Below are 13,472 nucleotides of genomic sequence, written 5' to 3' on the forward strand. Positions count from 1 at the left end.
GGATAAAAATCAAACAAAAAATAGAAGGATCTAGCAACTATTGTTAAGATGGCTTCACTATTAGTGATGCAAGGTCCACCCAATACAACTGTTGTTTGCCACTTTTGGGACACCTTTAGTATGATATACAAAAAACAAACCTTCCTGGAGGGAAAGACCTTACAGGGAAGGTCCACCCAATACAACTCTGCAGATTTTCAAACAAAGAAACTATAGGAGAAGAGAAGCTAACCTGTATCAAGGTCCCCTTGTGAGAATAGAAATTGACCTACTAAATATTCATTGATAATATCCAAAGACATTTTGAAGTCTTCAGGTTCAGAGTTGTTCAATTAACTTACGAATGTGAAAGCCTCTCTTCTTCCAATGTTCCTCTGCTGAAGCCACCTGATAAAGGGAGTATCCAGACTGATTGAAAAGTCCCAGATTTTGTTCCTGTTCTTTCAAATTTTTATGCCAGGTTAAAATAAGCCTAGTTGGGCAGCTGGTATAAAAGGTATCTGTACCAGGAGCTGACGCAAAATATTCTTGGATAAATAAAACATGTATGACTCTTTTAAAATCAGAAAGAACAGGAACAAAATCTGGGACTTTCTGGTCATTTTAATTAGTCTGGATGTGTGCAGAAAGGACTTCTAAATCTGCAGCTCTTTCTGCTTCTTCCAGGAAAGCACAGGCCTGAAGGATGCCTCAGGGCAATTTTTTCTATGCCTCTGTCCTAGACCAGGACCCACCACAACACCTATCAACCCTTGGTATCTAAACTACAGACAGATATTCTTGACCAGAACAGAGGGCAGATGCAGACTAAAGCAAAAGCCGAAGAACATGACCACACAAACCTACTGGCTCATGGCCTGTCAGATGATTGGCCCAGCCACTCCAAGAATGGGCAGGCAATGGATTTCCTGGTAGATGGTCGGATAATTTGTAGCAGAAGAGTAAGGCTTACCAGTTCTCAAATAATTAGCTGTAGGAAATAAAAAGGCTTGTACCAGTACTGTACTCCCCAAATGAGCTTACAGAATCCCTGAAATGTAGGAAGGATGGAGTTATGCCACTTTAAAAAACAGGACATTTGTAGCAGAAACCTTTCTATATACCAGTGATGGTGAACCTTTTAGCGTCCGAGTGCCCAAACTGCAACCCAAAACCCACGTATTTATTGCAAAGTGCCATGTCCCTCTGGCTTTCTAGTAACAATGTGCCCACAGAGAGGGTTCTGAGTGCCACCTCTGGAACGCATGTCATAGGTTCACCATCACTGCTATATACTTTGTGACTGCAAACGTCTAAAAATCATGAAGTTATCAGCACATTCTGTAGAACTCAAAAGCAGTTCAAAAGAATTTGCACTGTGTGTGCAAGTGTGTGCATCAGGTGTGTGTGCGTGCAAGTGCCGAACCACATTCACACTGGCCAGCTTTTGCTTTTCTACCCCTCTAGAAACCTCTTCTTCTTGTGCTCTAATATTTTCTAAAACCTTTTAAACCATACTCTTTACATCCAATACTCTGCAATTTCAAGCCACTAAAAGATGACTATGTTGAGTTCAGAATGATACAGTCCATGTGTGAGTGGGTGTTAAAAAGCCAAGTGTCACATTACAGCACACCACAAGCTAATGGCACAAGTAAACAAGGAGGCATCTGCTAGAGATATGTGCAGTTTAAAAAAAACCAACACTTTGTTTTCCATCCTTACCTTCCCCAGGTCATTACTCTGAGGATGAAAAGCGGAAAACCAGACATAAAATGCAATGCAAGATAAACCTATAGCAAATGATAAATAGATTGGGGGAGAGGGGAGAGAGAATGGGGAAAGAAGAAAAAGCCTCTTCTACAGGTACTGAATACCACCAAAAGTTGTAACTAAGCTCCAGCCAGAGCAGCATGGAGGTAAGTTTGGGACAGAAAGGAAGAAAAAGAAGACAGGATACAGGATTGCCCAAGACCAGAAGTTTCATGAAGTTTATTTTCCAGTAGCGACTGAACTCTAGCCAAAAGAATCCTCTGTCCCAGTAGGTTACCTGGAATTTGATGCAGAAATTCTACCTCTCCCCATAACTTTTATCCAAGACCTGAATATAGAACATAGATCTTGGATAGATGACAAGTGTAAGGGAAGAATTTAAAAACAGCATTAATTGGGATGAATCCAAAAGGCCTCCAAGCTCAACCCAAGTCAATGCATGAAGCATGTAGCAAAGAGAACCGAGACTTAATGTCACAGGGCTGCAAACCAGTGCACTGGAACAGAGCATTTCATAGAAATGTGGGTTTGGATTTTAAACATTTGCTCTTCTTAGTTACCCCTGTGCTTACCAAACTCAGATTCATGCTTCGGCATGTTTTATATGTGCACTCATGTATGTGATTATGCAAGGCAAAATAGAAGATGAGGATAAACACTATACCCCAAACCACCAAGAAGTACATCCCAACTGCAAAACAAAAAAGATAAAGGCATATTCTAACAAGGAAGATTTACAACTTTGAAAACCACTATCTCAAAAGCCACTAGCCAGACGTTTATTATTATTACGGAAGAAGTAGAAAAGTTTTCCTAAATAAAAACTCCCAAACTTTCAAGGAGGAGACCCAAGTACCCATTTTATGGAAGAGGATTCCATTATGTAGAAACGGCACTGCCTCAGTAACTAGAATATGTTCAAACTACTTTAGCTAGACCCTCCAAAAATACTCAAAGCATGTGTGTGCACAGTACATGAGTTAACAAACATCATCTGTAGATGAGAAACAATATTCTCAAAGTGATAATGACTTTGTATTCAGGGTTTCCCTTGGGGTAAAGGTCAGGGGACTAGCTGAGCTTCTCAAGTGGATAACAGGATGACTCTGCTTCTGACATTTGGTCTTCCAAGGCAGTAAGAAGTGATTCAGAATTGGTAGAGATTTTAGAGCAGTGAATAGCATTGAGAAATCCAAAATTTCTTAATTTGCAGCACTGTCTTCAAATATCACATACAGGGAACCCATCTCTCTCTCTATCACACAAACACCCCAAACACACACCGCACATTCCACTTCTAGGTCATGTAAACATCTGGCTTCTTTAATTTTCATTATATGGGTGCAGGCATCAAAAAGAAACATTGGCCCTGGTCTTGCATCTTCTGTACCAACCACTGGACTACAGTGTGAGTAAGAGGGCCAAGCCAGTGCTCATGAACAAGGTCAGCATCTGTTAAACCCATGTTCATGTATGGCGGTTCATATTGCAAGCATATCATGCCTCTCTCCTTGCCGTATTACCGTCACCCTAAAAATGTCAAGAAAAGAATTTGTTTCAGTTCTGTGAAAAGGCTTCTATAGCCTGGCCTTAGCTACAGATGCACCCATGAACACGCACAAACTCTGTCCTTCAGAAGAGGATGCAGGTGTCTAAGCTGCCCCCCATGGGACCCTCTTACCCCATTCCTTTCACTAGATCCTAACACAGCTAAAAGCTACCCCAACCCCCATCTCAAACAGACTTAACCACAGCTCCTTCCAACATTGGGGGGATGCAAGACTAAATTCAGGGGGGTAGAATAGCTGCAACTTCCTGCCCCAGTTAGAGAAGAGAGGCCTCTTGACAGTTTCCTGTGGTTTGGGGCAAGGAGGAGAAAGATAGCAAGTGTCATGTGATTATCTCCCCGAGTGGGAGGAGATACATGGTTGGATGGGTTGGACAAAGTCTCTATAAATGGGCTAAGCCCCACTGCCTCCATCTCTCTACTGCAGCTGGCAACCTGTCTCCTGAACTGGCCTGATATTTTACAACCAACCAAGAGGTAGTTTTTCCATAATTCCTATGGGCTGTTAAGTAAGGGTTGGGAGCAGTGGGACTATATGACTTTAGGCTTTTAACACGAGTTGTGAATGGAGAAGGTGAAAACTCAGGGTGGGGATGTTTAGTGGTGATCAGAAACCAGATCTGTGAAGCTGAAGGCTTTCATGGCCGGCACCCACAGTTTTTTAAGGGTTTTTCGGGCTATGTGGCCATGTTCTAGAAGAGTTTATTCCTGATGCTTCGCCAGCATCTGTGGCTGGCATCTACAGAGAATGCTGAAAATGCCAGCCACAGATGCTGACGAAACGTCAGGAAGAAACTCTTCTAGAACATGGCCATAGCCCAAAAAACCTTCAAAAAAACTATACAAACCAGATCTCTTAGATTCTTAGAGACAGCAGCACACATTGGCGTATTTCTGGAGTGCTACCGTCTAGAATTTCTGGAGATATATCATTGTATCTGGGAGGATCTCAAGAGCCTAGTGTTTTCAAGAGGGCAAAGAGCAGGAGAAATTCTTGGGTTCTCCTTAAGTATCTTTATTGACTTGACTCATACTTTTCAAAGGATGGAAAAGAAATGGGGGGAAGGGGTTCACTAACACATAGGCTATTAATCCCAGTGCCTCACACCCTCTTCTAAGCAAGCTTAAAATGGGAAGCAGGAATAGGGAAGTTACCCCTGTCAAACCGTCGGGTAGCTCATGCAAAAAGAAATATGGCGGCTGCACAGCCAGCGGTTGCAGAGTCATGACTATTCAAGCACTTGGCTTGCAGAGAGTTCTGGGAAACTTAGCACACATACCCTCTAGCGTCAAGAAAAGGAACTGATTGTTCTTTCTGGCGGCAAATGCTGTTCAAGTTTGCAATGAATGTCTGAACTTCAGATCTACTTTTTACTTGCTTTAAGCATGGCAACTCACTCCTTTCTATGCAGAAGCATACAGTTTTTGAGGAGATGGATTTTGAGCCCCAGCATTCTTCACACAGAGAGGGCCCTTGAAGAAACGTGGGTGATCTGGGATTCCATTCCAGGAAACTCAATTTTCCTGCCTCCATGAATCCTGTTCTAAGACAAGCATAAGGATCAAGGCAACAGGTAAGGTAGGCAAATCCCTTCCTCACTTTGGGAATACAATAGAATCTATCTGAGTGAGATGGGAAACAGAAAATGATTTTTTTTTAATTAGATTGTTTTACAATTCTAGAACTATAAAAAAAACAATGTAGAAATGACAGTCCTTGCTGCTGCATCTGAAAATTAATTCTCCACAAGCAAGAGGGGTTTCTTGCTTGTGGAGAGATTGACATGAATAGTGCAAGGAAGATCCAATCAAGAATTCAAAATAAGGAACAGCAGGAAAGATGGGGGGAAATATTGGATTGCAACAAGATGAAAATAGAGATATAAATTGCATATCCTTGTGGGCAAATGGTTACATATAAGCTTAGATTATGCTTAATGATCTTGGAAAAACAAGATGGTTTTTTTAAAAAAAACATCTTTATCAGAAAACTTTTTAGGGATTTTACTCCTTCCACTTCTTTCCTCTGCTCTGTTGTTATCCAATTTACCATCGTATTATTATTGTAATGCAGTGTACAAACTGCTTTGTAAAATATTTTGATTCTATTACACAAAAATGTTGATAGTGGAATCCTCCACATGTCTACTTAGAAATAAGTCCCACTGTGTTCAGTGGCATTTACACCCAGGTAAATGGGTATAGGATTACATCCTAAAATGCTCCACTCCCTTTAATTGGGTTTGTACTCAAGATGTGTGTATTGGATCACAGCTAAACTGAACGGCAAGCAAGTTAAATACTTGTGCTGCCATTTTACACCAGAAGTCACTGAACTGAATAACGTACAGCTTGAGGAATAAGTGGCAATAAGGCTTTCTTCCTAAATTCATTTAGGACTAGACTTCAATGTCAGTTCTTCTCGTACTCTACTAATACATTAATCATTATTATATTTCTTGTTAGCAGGGCCTCTAAATATTCTGTCATTTTATGATACCAAAAACTTTGCTTAGAATATAAGACTTCCCCAATTGGCCATGTTGGCCGGGAATGATAGAAGCTTTAGTCCAACACTTCTGCAAAGCACTGGTTTTGGAAATGTTGACATTAAATGTAATATAATTTCATTATATTAGGGAGACAGCTATGCTGTATACAAATAATTATATTCACTATAGGTAGAGTATTTTTTAAAGTTGCCCCTAAGTTACTGTGGTAGCTGCAGTTAGTCCACTGAGCACTTCTGAAACTAAAATATTAAGTAAAATCAAGTATTCCTTTTTGAATCCTGTTTATTCTGGATAAATCCTAAAATAAATTTCTCACCTTCCAAATTCCAACATACTGTAGAGATGGGCTTGTACAACATCAGCTCTTGATACGCCATTGCAAGGCAGCAAATGGACTGATCATTTGCAGCAAAATTCTTGCGTTTACTGTCTGCCTAAATCTGCAAAAACAGGGAAGCAGTGCCCAGCCATTGAATTATGTATTAGATGAGTTCCAAAATTGTGACCCATGAAGACTAAGTACTGTATTAAATCCAAATGGGAACCAATGAAGTATTTGCCATGTGCATATACTTTTGCAATTCCAGCCAAGATGGCATTTGCCCATCAGAGATCATAGAATGGGTTATCTTGCAGTGGCAATATTAATAATCTTTAAGAATACACAAGGCTAAATCCAACAGCTACTCCCAACTAGAACAAACCTACTAAAACCAATTGACAAATTATAAATTCACATTAAGTTCAATTGGACTTCCTTACTTAGGACCAGCAACTGGATTTCATGTCTTGCCTTACAGGACATTATGGAGAATATTAATGTTTCTATTGTGCTACTTAAATTCTGGTAAATATTGTGACAGGGGGATTCAGAATTGTTCAGTGTTGGTAGCTCTTTTTCTCAACCCTTGCCTCTTAAATGCACTCCAGTCTATTAGGATATTAGGGAAAACAGGGATTTCTCTATTGCAGTACCAATCCTGACAGAGTACTTTTTCAGGTTATTAATGGGCCCAAACAAACAGGCCAAAATAAAGCTGCTTCGGGTCACTTTGGAGATATGCTGTTTTAATGACACACACATCTTAAGAGGGCAGAAGCTGCGCTCCAGTCCTTAGGACTGGAGCGTGGCTTTGGTGCAGCTTCCGACCTCTTAGGATGCATGCATCATTTAAACAGCATGGCTTGTCTGTTCAGACCCAAGAACACATTACTTGTGAATTCAGTGGCTGTTTTCATTGGTTTTGTGTTGTATTTTTCTTATTTAAGGTGTTCCCTAATCAAGTGTAGGGAAGTCTCCAAATATTGGACTCCAACTTGATCTTGCCATGGCTAGGATTGTGGGGCTGATGGGAGCTAGAGTCCAGCAACATGTTGAAGTCCCCGGTCCCATATAGTGATATGTATTGCAAGCAAAGAGACAATGCATTTGCACCACAGTGCAACAGAATACTAAAATACTGAAAGTTACAGAACTAGTTATGATCCCTTAGTTTCAGAGGTTTATGATCCAAGTCTTAAAATATAACCTAAACCTATTCAGCATTTTAAATTTCACTATTGTGTACCTGCTTTAAAAACACACAAAAACTATCACTTGCCATAAACTGCAAATAAATTTTAAATAGGACAATACTTAAAAACCTGCTTTTTAAACACTCTAAAATTAACATGATAATATAATACAAACCTCTTCTATTTGGCTTGCTTTACTTTTCTTGGATTTCAAGGCTAATTGCTCATCTCTCCTAAAATCTTGCCAGAAAAAACTGAAATGCCTTCACAATCCTGCTACAAACACCAAATCACACATTTCACAATCCTTACAACTTTTTTCTTTAATCCAGCCAGGGCATTACAGATTTCATAGCAGGGACTGAGAAAGGCAGCGTGAAATACATTTTCCTCAACATCTTTCACCGTTTCTTATTCAATTTGGTATTGCTACTGAAAAACGCAGGGCTATTCTTCATGAAGCCCTAGGAATACTAAAATAACATCCTTCAACATGTAAGTTCTAGACTGTGAGAATGCTCCCATATCCCCTAGAGGATAGGAGGGGGAGATATTATTTAAAATTATTTGTTTGTTTTGCAGGTGCACATGTGGCCCTCCAAAGTCTTTTAGGATGCTAATAAGGCCCCCCTAGCCTTCCACAATTGCCCACCGTTGCCTGAATAATGGGTTAAATTCCCATTATCTCCAACCAGCATGGTCAATGCAAATCTTCCAATCAAGATACCTCGTTCCCAACTCTGGAGAACCTGAATGTGTTGTGTGAACTAGAACTCTTAAGTTTGTTCCCAAGCTGGGAAAAAGTACTGAACGGTGCATCAGTACTGCTGTATGTGCACTGGGTTAGTTTTAGAAAAGTGAAAGTGTTAAGGATGTTGTGCTATAGAGTTGGAAATGAGGAAGCGTAAGCTTTGAGGTTAAAAAGAACACAAGGAAGAGACTGTTTGGGGGTTGCACTGCAAAGGAAAATAAATGGATGGATTTTAGCAAGCAAGAGGCACTGTGGCTAAGAGTAGTAGCAGATCTGGAGGACAAAAGAAATATATTAGGAACACAGTATTAAGGACTTATCCCTCATTCAACAGCAATAGCCATCTGAGAAGCAGTATGATGCACACTCTTTTTTTCTATGTGTTTTCTTGTTAATGTACACATAACCTAATTTAGCCAATAAACCTTTATTTTTCTCCATACAGAGAAGGGAGTGAAGGCCATCCAAACAGAAGGATATAAAATGGGTGTGGGAGGAAGAAGGAAAGGACAAGGAATCATTAGTGGATGGAAAGAATTTGGTGGCCTTCATAATTTGTACTATTTTGTGTGTATATTGTGTATGTTGTAAATGCACATCAACATACTTTATTTACTCTTCTGTTCTGCATCCCCCAAAGTAGCATAAAACCCATGTAGACTGTGAGCCCATGTGGGTAGTAAATATGCTTTTAATGTTATAAAACTGCTGTCTTAACCTCAAGTCCACAAGAAGAGGCACATCAAACCTCCTTTCCCACTAGCATCTCCCTGTTGTTTCACATGTAGGGAGCAGCCTGTGGATGGGGTAGGGGAGATGAACAGGGACGATCAGATTGGAAACCATACATAACTGAAGACAATGACAAGAGCCAGGATGGGAACCAGAAGCTGCATTTTTAAGGACAGTGGACTCATCCATAAAGTAGAAAGCACTACTAAACGCTCGTGTCCAAGTGTAGTGTTTCCTACTTTATGGATGAGTGTACTGTGAGCAACGGAGGCAACAAAGGAAAGCAGAGCCCAGCATAAGGACAGAAAATGAAAGTGGGGAGCACAAAGTGGAAGTCACAGGTTTGTCTATAAAGTGCATAACATACTGTTTTAAATACACATGCCTTTTATCACACTGCTGCTCTACACATCACGTTCTCCCATATAGCACAGATGATGTTCCCAGCTTTATGTTATGCCTGCAACGTGTAACATTGAGCTCAAGTAAACTGGGAGCAGGAGGAGCAAGATTCAAAGTACAGTACCAATTTACTGGTATAAGAGTAAGTATATTTGAAAATTATTCTGCCTCTGCCTTCTTTCCTCACACACCTTTGCTACTACCTTTTCCACACTCAGTGTAACAATGAGTGACACTGGCCAGCCTGCAGCAGCTGCATGCCTACATTTAGTAAGCGGAAGGAACTGGGATGTGTGTTGCATTTGCCTAGTGAAGGACAGAGTCCAAAACCAGAATTTCTTAACACTCCCTTCCTTCATTAAATAAGCTGCTTACACAGCCATGCATACAACATACGTTTAAACAGCAGGGAGTTGATGGGGTAGCAATAGCAGAGTGAAAGCTGGAGATATGTAAAGTATGTACTTTTAATGGCTGTGTAGAAGAGGGAATTTCAACAGGTGTTATCACAAAACCAAGTAGCAAGCAGCACCGGCTGAAATTCCTTCTTCTATTAAAGGTACAGGAGCAATCTCTAGTTTTCAATTTGACAACCTTCATTGGAAGGGGCTAGTTATTATCACTGCTTAGGTGGACTAGCTGTGCACATACATTTGAACATGGAAGGGAGGAGAAATGCTACTATATTTGTATTTGATGCCCACAACAATAATTAAAAACAAAGTTAAACACAATGACATTGTTGTATTCCTTCATGGGGGTGGAGAGATATTGGCTAGGGTGCAAGGACAGAAGGGCCAGGATTTCACAGATGTTGTTAATTTTAAAATACCATTAAGAATCTGCACTATGGGGCTCTGATGTAAAAACAGTGGATTGGATTCAGTCAGCTGCATTTTGATGCCACTGAAATCAGTGTTAACTGTTAACCATAACTAAATAGTGGGAACCAAGTTCAAGTAATCTCCTTGGGATTCAATCCATTACTTACAGATCAATCTATGTAAATCCACCACACCAGTCCCAAGTAACTTATACTCACCTTGTCACTACACCTGGCCAGATAAATTCAGGCATGCAGACACATAAACTTGGTGCCACGGAACCAAACGGGGGGGGGGGGGGGGTGGGGTGGGGTGGGGTGGGGTGATCTGCTCAGTATGGTCTTCTCACACATCTTGTTATACAGAAATTCTAACATTCTGTTTAAAAAGTGACAGTCTGTTGAGTATCAATCATCAGAAAAAAGTGAGAAGAATGGGCAGCTGTTAGTAAAGACCTAGACAACAGGAGATGGGTATTTCTAATAGAAAGGGGGAATACTATATTCCACACAATCTTAAACCCTATTTACTCTTGACTCACCCCTCCACTATGTACACCAGGTAAAAGGGAGAAGGAAAGCTACTACCTGTCAACCTGACCAAACTACTGGGGCAGCCACTCACACCAGCTCCACATACCTTCCCTGGGACTCTTGGAAGACACAGATGGGTAATACAAAGCCCTTCTCTCATCTGGGGTGGGAACATGGTCCTCCAAATGTTCTTAAGACTATAACTTCCATTAGTCTCAGCCAGAATACCAAATGGTGAGGTCTGACAGGAGTTGTAATTCAAGTATTCTTGGAGGGCTATGTGTTCCTGTTCCCTGTTCTATTCAGTGAACTGGAACGCCCATTATCACTTACCACTAATAGTAATGCTAGGGCTGATGGAAGCTGCAGTTTGGAGAACTCCATATTCCCATCCCTGACTTACGATGTGTATGCCTTGAAATAAGGTAGAAACTGAACCAGCCAAACCAAGGAGCTGGTGATTTCCAAAGGGACCATCAGTCAACAGAACTCTGAAAACATTTTGGTATTTTTAAAATTTAAACCACATGGACATATACACATTATTTAAAGGCTTCAATTCCATTATTTCCACTCAATATATTGACCAATTCTCTATTCTACAGATTTTAAAAACGAACATAGTTGGTGTATGCTCACTTCAGTACAAAGAAACTAGTGCAGGATTGTTTCCACCTTCTGAGACACTGAAGATCAACTATTTTCCAGCCCTGTAATTCCAGCTTGGAGGAACACTTTTGTGTTGAAACACAATTGATTTCAAGTTTCACTGCTGTGTGATGGTATAGCACAAAGTGGGAAAGGGGCAACACACAAAACTGAGGGCAAACAGAGTGAGGGTGGGCCTGGGAGTGACAGCAGGGAGAACTTCAAAAGAGCAAAGAATCTTTCTCAGAACACAATTAGGTTACACAAAACTCACTACATGAGCCCAACTCTACATGTCACAAAGAGCAGCTTTGCAAACTCCATTTTGAGCATTTTCAAAAGTCCACTGTTGGGTAGTGAGCAAAAAAAAAAAAGTTTTTAAATCCTTCAGGGCACACAATAGCTCTTTAGAAATTATGTGGTTGACAGCCATAGAATGGGATAAAAAAGTCCAGAAAGCAGATTTTATCACAGAAAGGATGAATACACTCTATATGTTGAAGCCCATTCTAGAGAAGAAAATCAACAAAAAACCCAGATGTCCTTCATGTGGGAGAAGGAAAAGAGGAGGGGAAGGGAAAGGACTGGTATTTTCAGTCTTACCCAAGATGCTCCAGAAGCAGAATCCTTACCACAGAGCAATAGCTGTGGTAAGGATAGCAAAAGTCCAAACGTACAAGCAAGCAAACCTAGGAGCATTCTAAGAACTTACTAAGAACCAAGACAAGACAAGGTGGACAAGATGACAAATGGAATGTCTGGTACAAAAAAAGCCAAATTGAAAACAATGGGGAAGAGGCTGACAACAGAATCAGTCTTAACCGTAAGGTAGCACAAGTTTATGGTCAATTTGGGGAGTTCCACTTGCAAGAAACACATGAACATTTATAAAACAAAAGCAGGCACCATAAAACAAGTAACACGGGCCATAACAGATTCTAATCACTATTACTAAGCATGACAGGTGGGAACTAGATATGTCTAGGCTTTTTTTTCTCCTCCTCTTCCCAACCCCACAAATGACACTCAAGAATCCTGAAGTATTCAGTCCCTTCAAATTGAAGAAGTGGGCAAGGAGAAGAGAAGGTACCTCACTGCAGAAAGTGGGGTATAAGTACTTTGGTAAAAAGGGAACCAAATCAAATGTAATGCACTTGCAAGGAGAGTAAGGGGCAGAACAGACAGGCAGGAAGGAGTGGGCCGCTCCGAGCCCAATCAACCCGGGGCCACAAATAGGAGCAAAAAAGATATGCTCTTTTTGGAGTCAGATTTGGGCCACCTTAGACCGCCTCAGCGTGACCCCGTGGCAGCTTCCAGGAGCATGCATCATGTAAATGGCAAGCCTCTGGAGCAGCCTGAAGCCACCCTGTCCACCTGTCTATTTCAGGCCTAAGTTTATAACCTTTTCAGCAGCACCAATATTACTGAAAGCTTGCAACATAGTTAGACATTACGACAGTACAGAATTTGAAACCAGAAGGGGGAGAAAACATCTTGATTTTTTTCCACATCAGAACCAAAGCATTTCTCTTACTCATACTCAGTGAGAATATGAAGAGTCCCACTTTGGTCAGTCACATCCAAGATCTTGTTGCAGATTTATATTGGTAGTCCTTAATCGAATGGCCCAAACCTCCAAAGCAATGTCAGGATGGTTTGATTTCTTCTTTTTAAATTAGTGATTGGCAAAATGCAGCCCTCTCAAATACAACTCCTAGTATTCCTCACCACTGGTTACGGCTGTTGGGAGTTGTAGTCTAACATCACAAGGCTGTAATTTGACCCACTCCCATTTTAGAACTACTGGGCTTCCCCTTCCCTAGCAATATCAATTACAAATTTCAACCAAGGTTTGCTGTCACAGGTCTCCTTCCTCAACAACTGAAAGGGACAAAATGGATACTTTTCTGTTGCAAGTTTTTCTCTTTCTTCCTTCCTTTCCCTTTTGCAAAATATCAACTCAAATCAATGCTTAGGAGCTCCTAGGAAGATTAAGATGGCCCTTTCTCTGCTTGGTTAGTTGGCTGGACTAAGCTGACATAGGGGGAGGTGTGGATCATGTATGCATTATAAAATAGTATGTTTATCTTTATGCTACCTCCAATCTTTAGGAAGGGCAGTGTAGTTTAAAACATTCACTTTTCCTTGAACCAACAGTGGTGTGATTTTAGAAATAACTAAGGAGCAACTGAGGACTTCAGTTTCCATCCTCTGGAGAGTGCTTTATGATTAAAG

The 13,472-nt window shown here is 40.7% G+C and overlaps 1 long non-coding RNA gene across 1 annotated transcript; it reads left to right on the plus strand.

Annotated features, from left to right (window-relative positions):
- The first annotated feature begins 3,735 nt into the window (after positions 1-3,735).
- Positions 3,736-9,966, plus strand: LOC149303553 (uncharacterized). Its single transcript, XR_016271953.1, has 3 exons — positions 3,736-3,796; positions 4,732-4,893; positions 7,930-9,966. It is a non-coding gene; the product is annotated as an uncharacterized LOC149303553 (long non-coding RNA).
- The last annotated feature ends 3,506 nt before the right edge of the window (positions 9,967-13,472 follow it).

This window comes from Sceloporus occidentalis, unplaced genomic scaffold (assembly GCF_023333645.1).
Source record: "Sceloporus occidentalis isolate IW3139 unplaced genomic scaffold, rSceOcc1.0.p SCAF_14, whole genome shotgun sequence".
Classification (NCBI taxonomy): domain Eukaryota; kingdom Metazoa; phylum Chordata; class Lepidosauria; order Squamata; family Phrynosomatidae; genus Sceloporus; species Sceloporus occidentalis.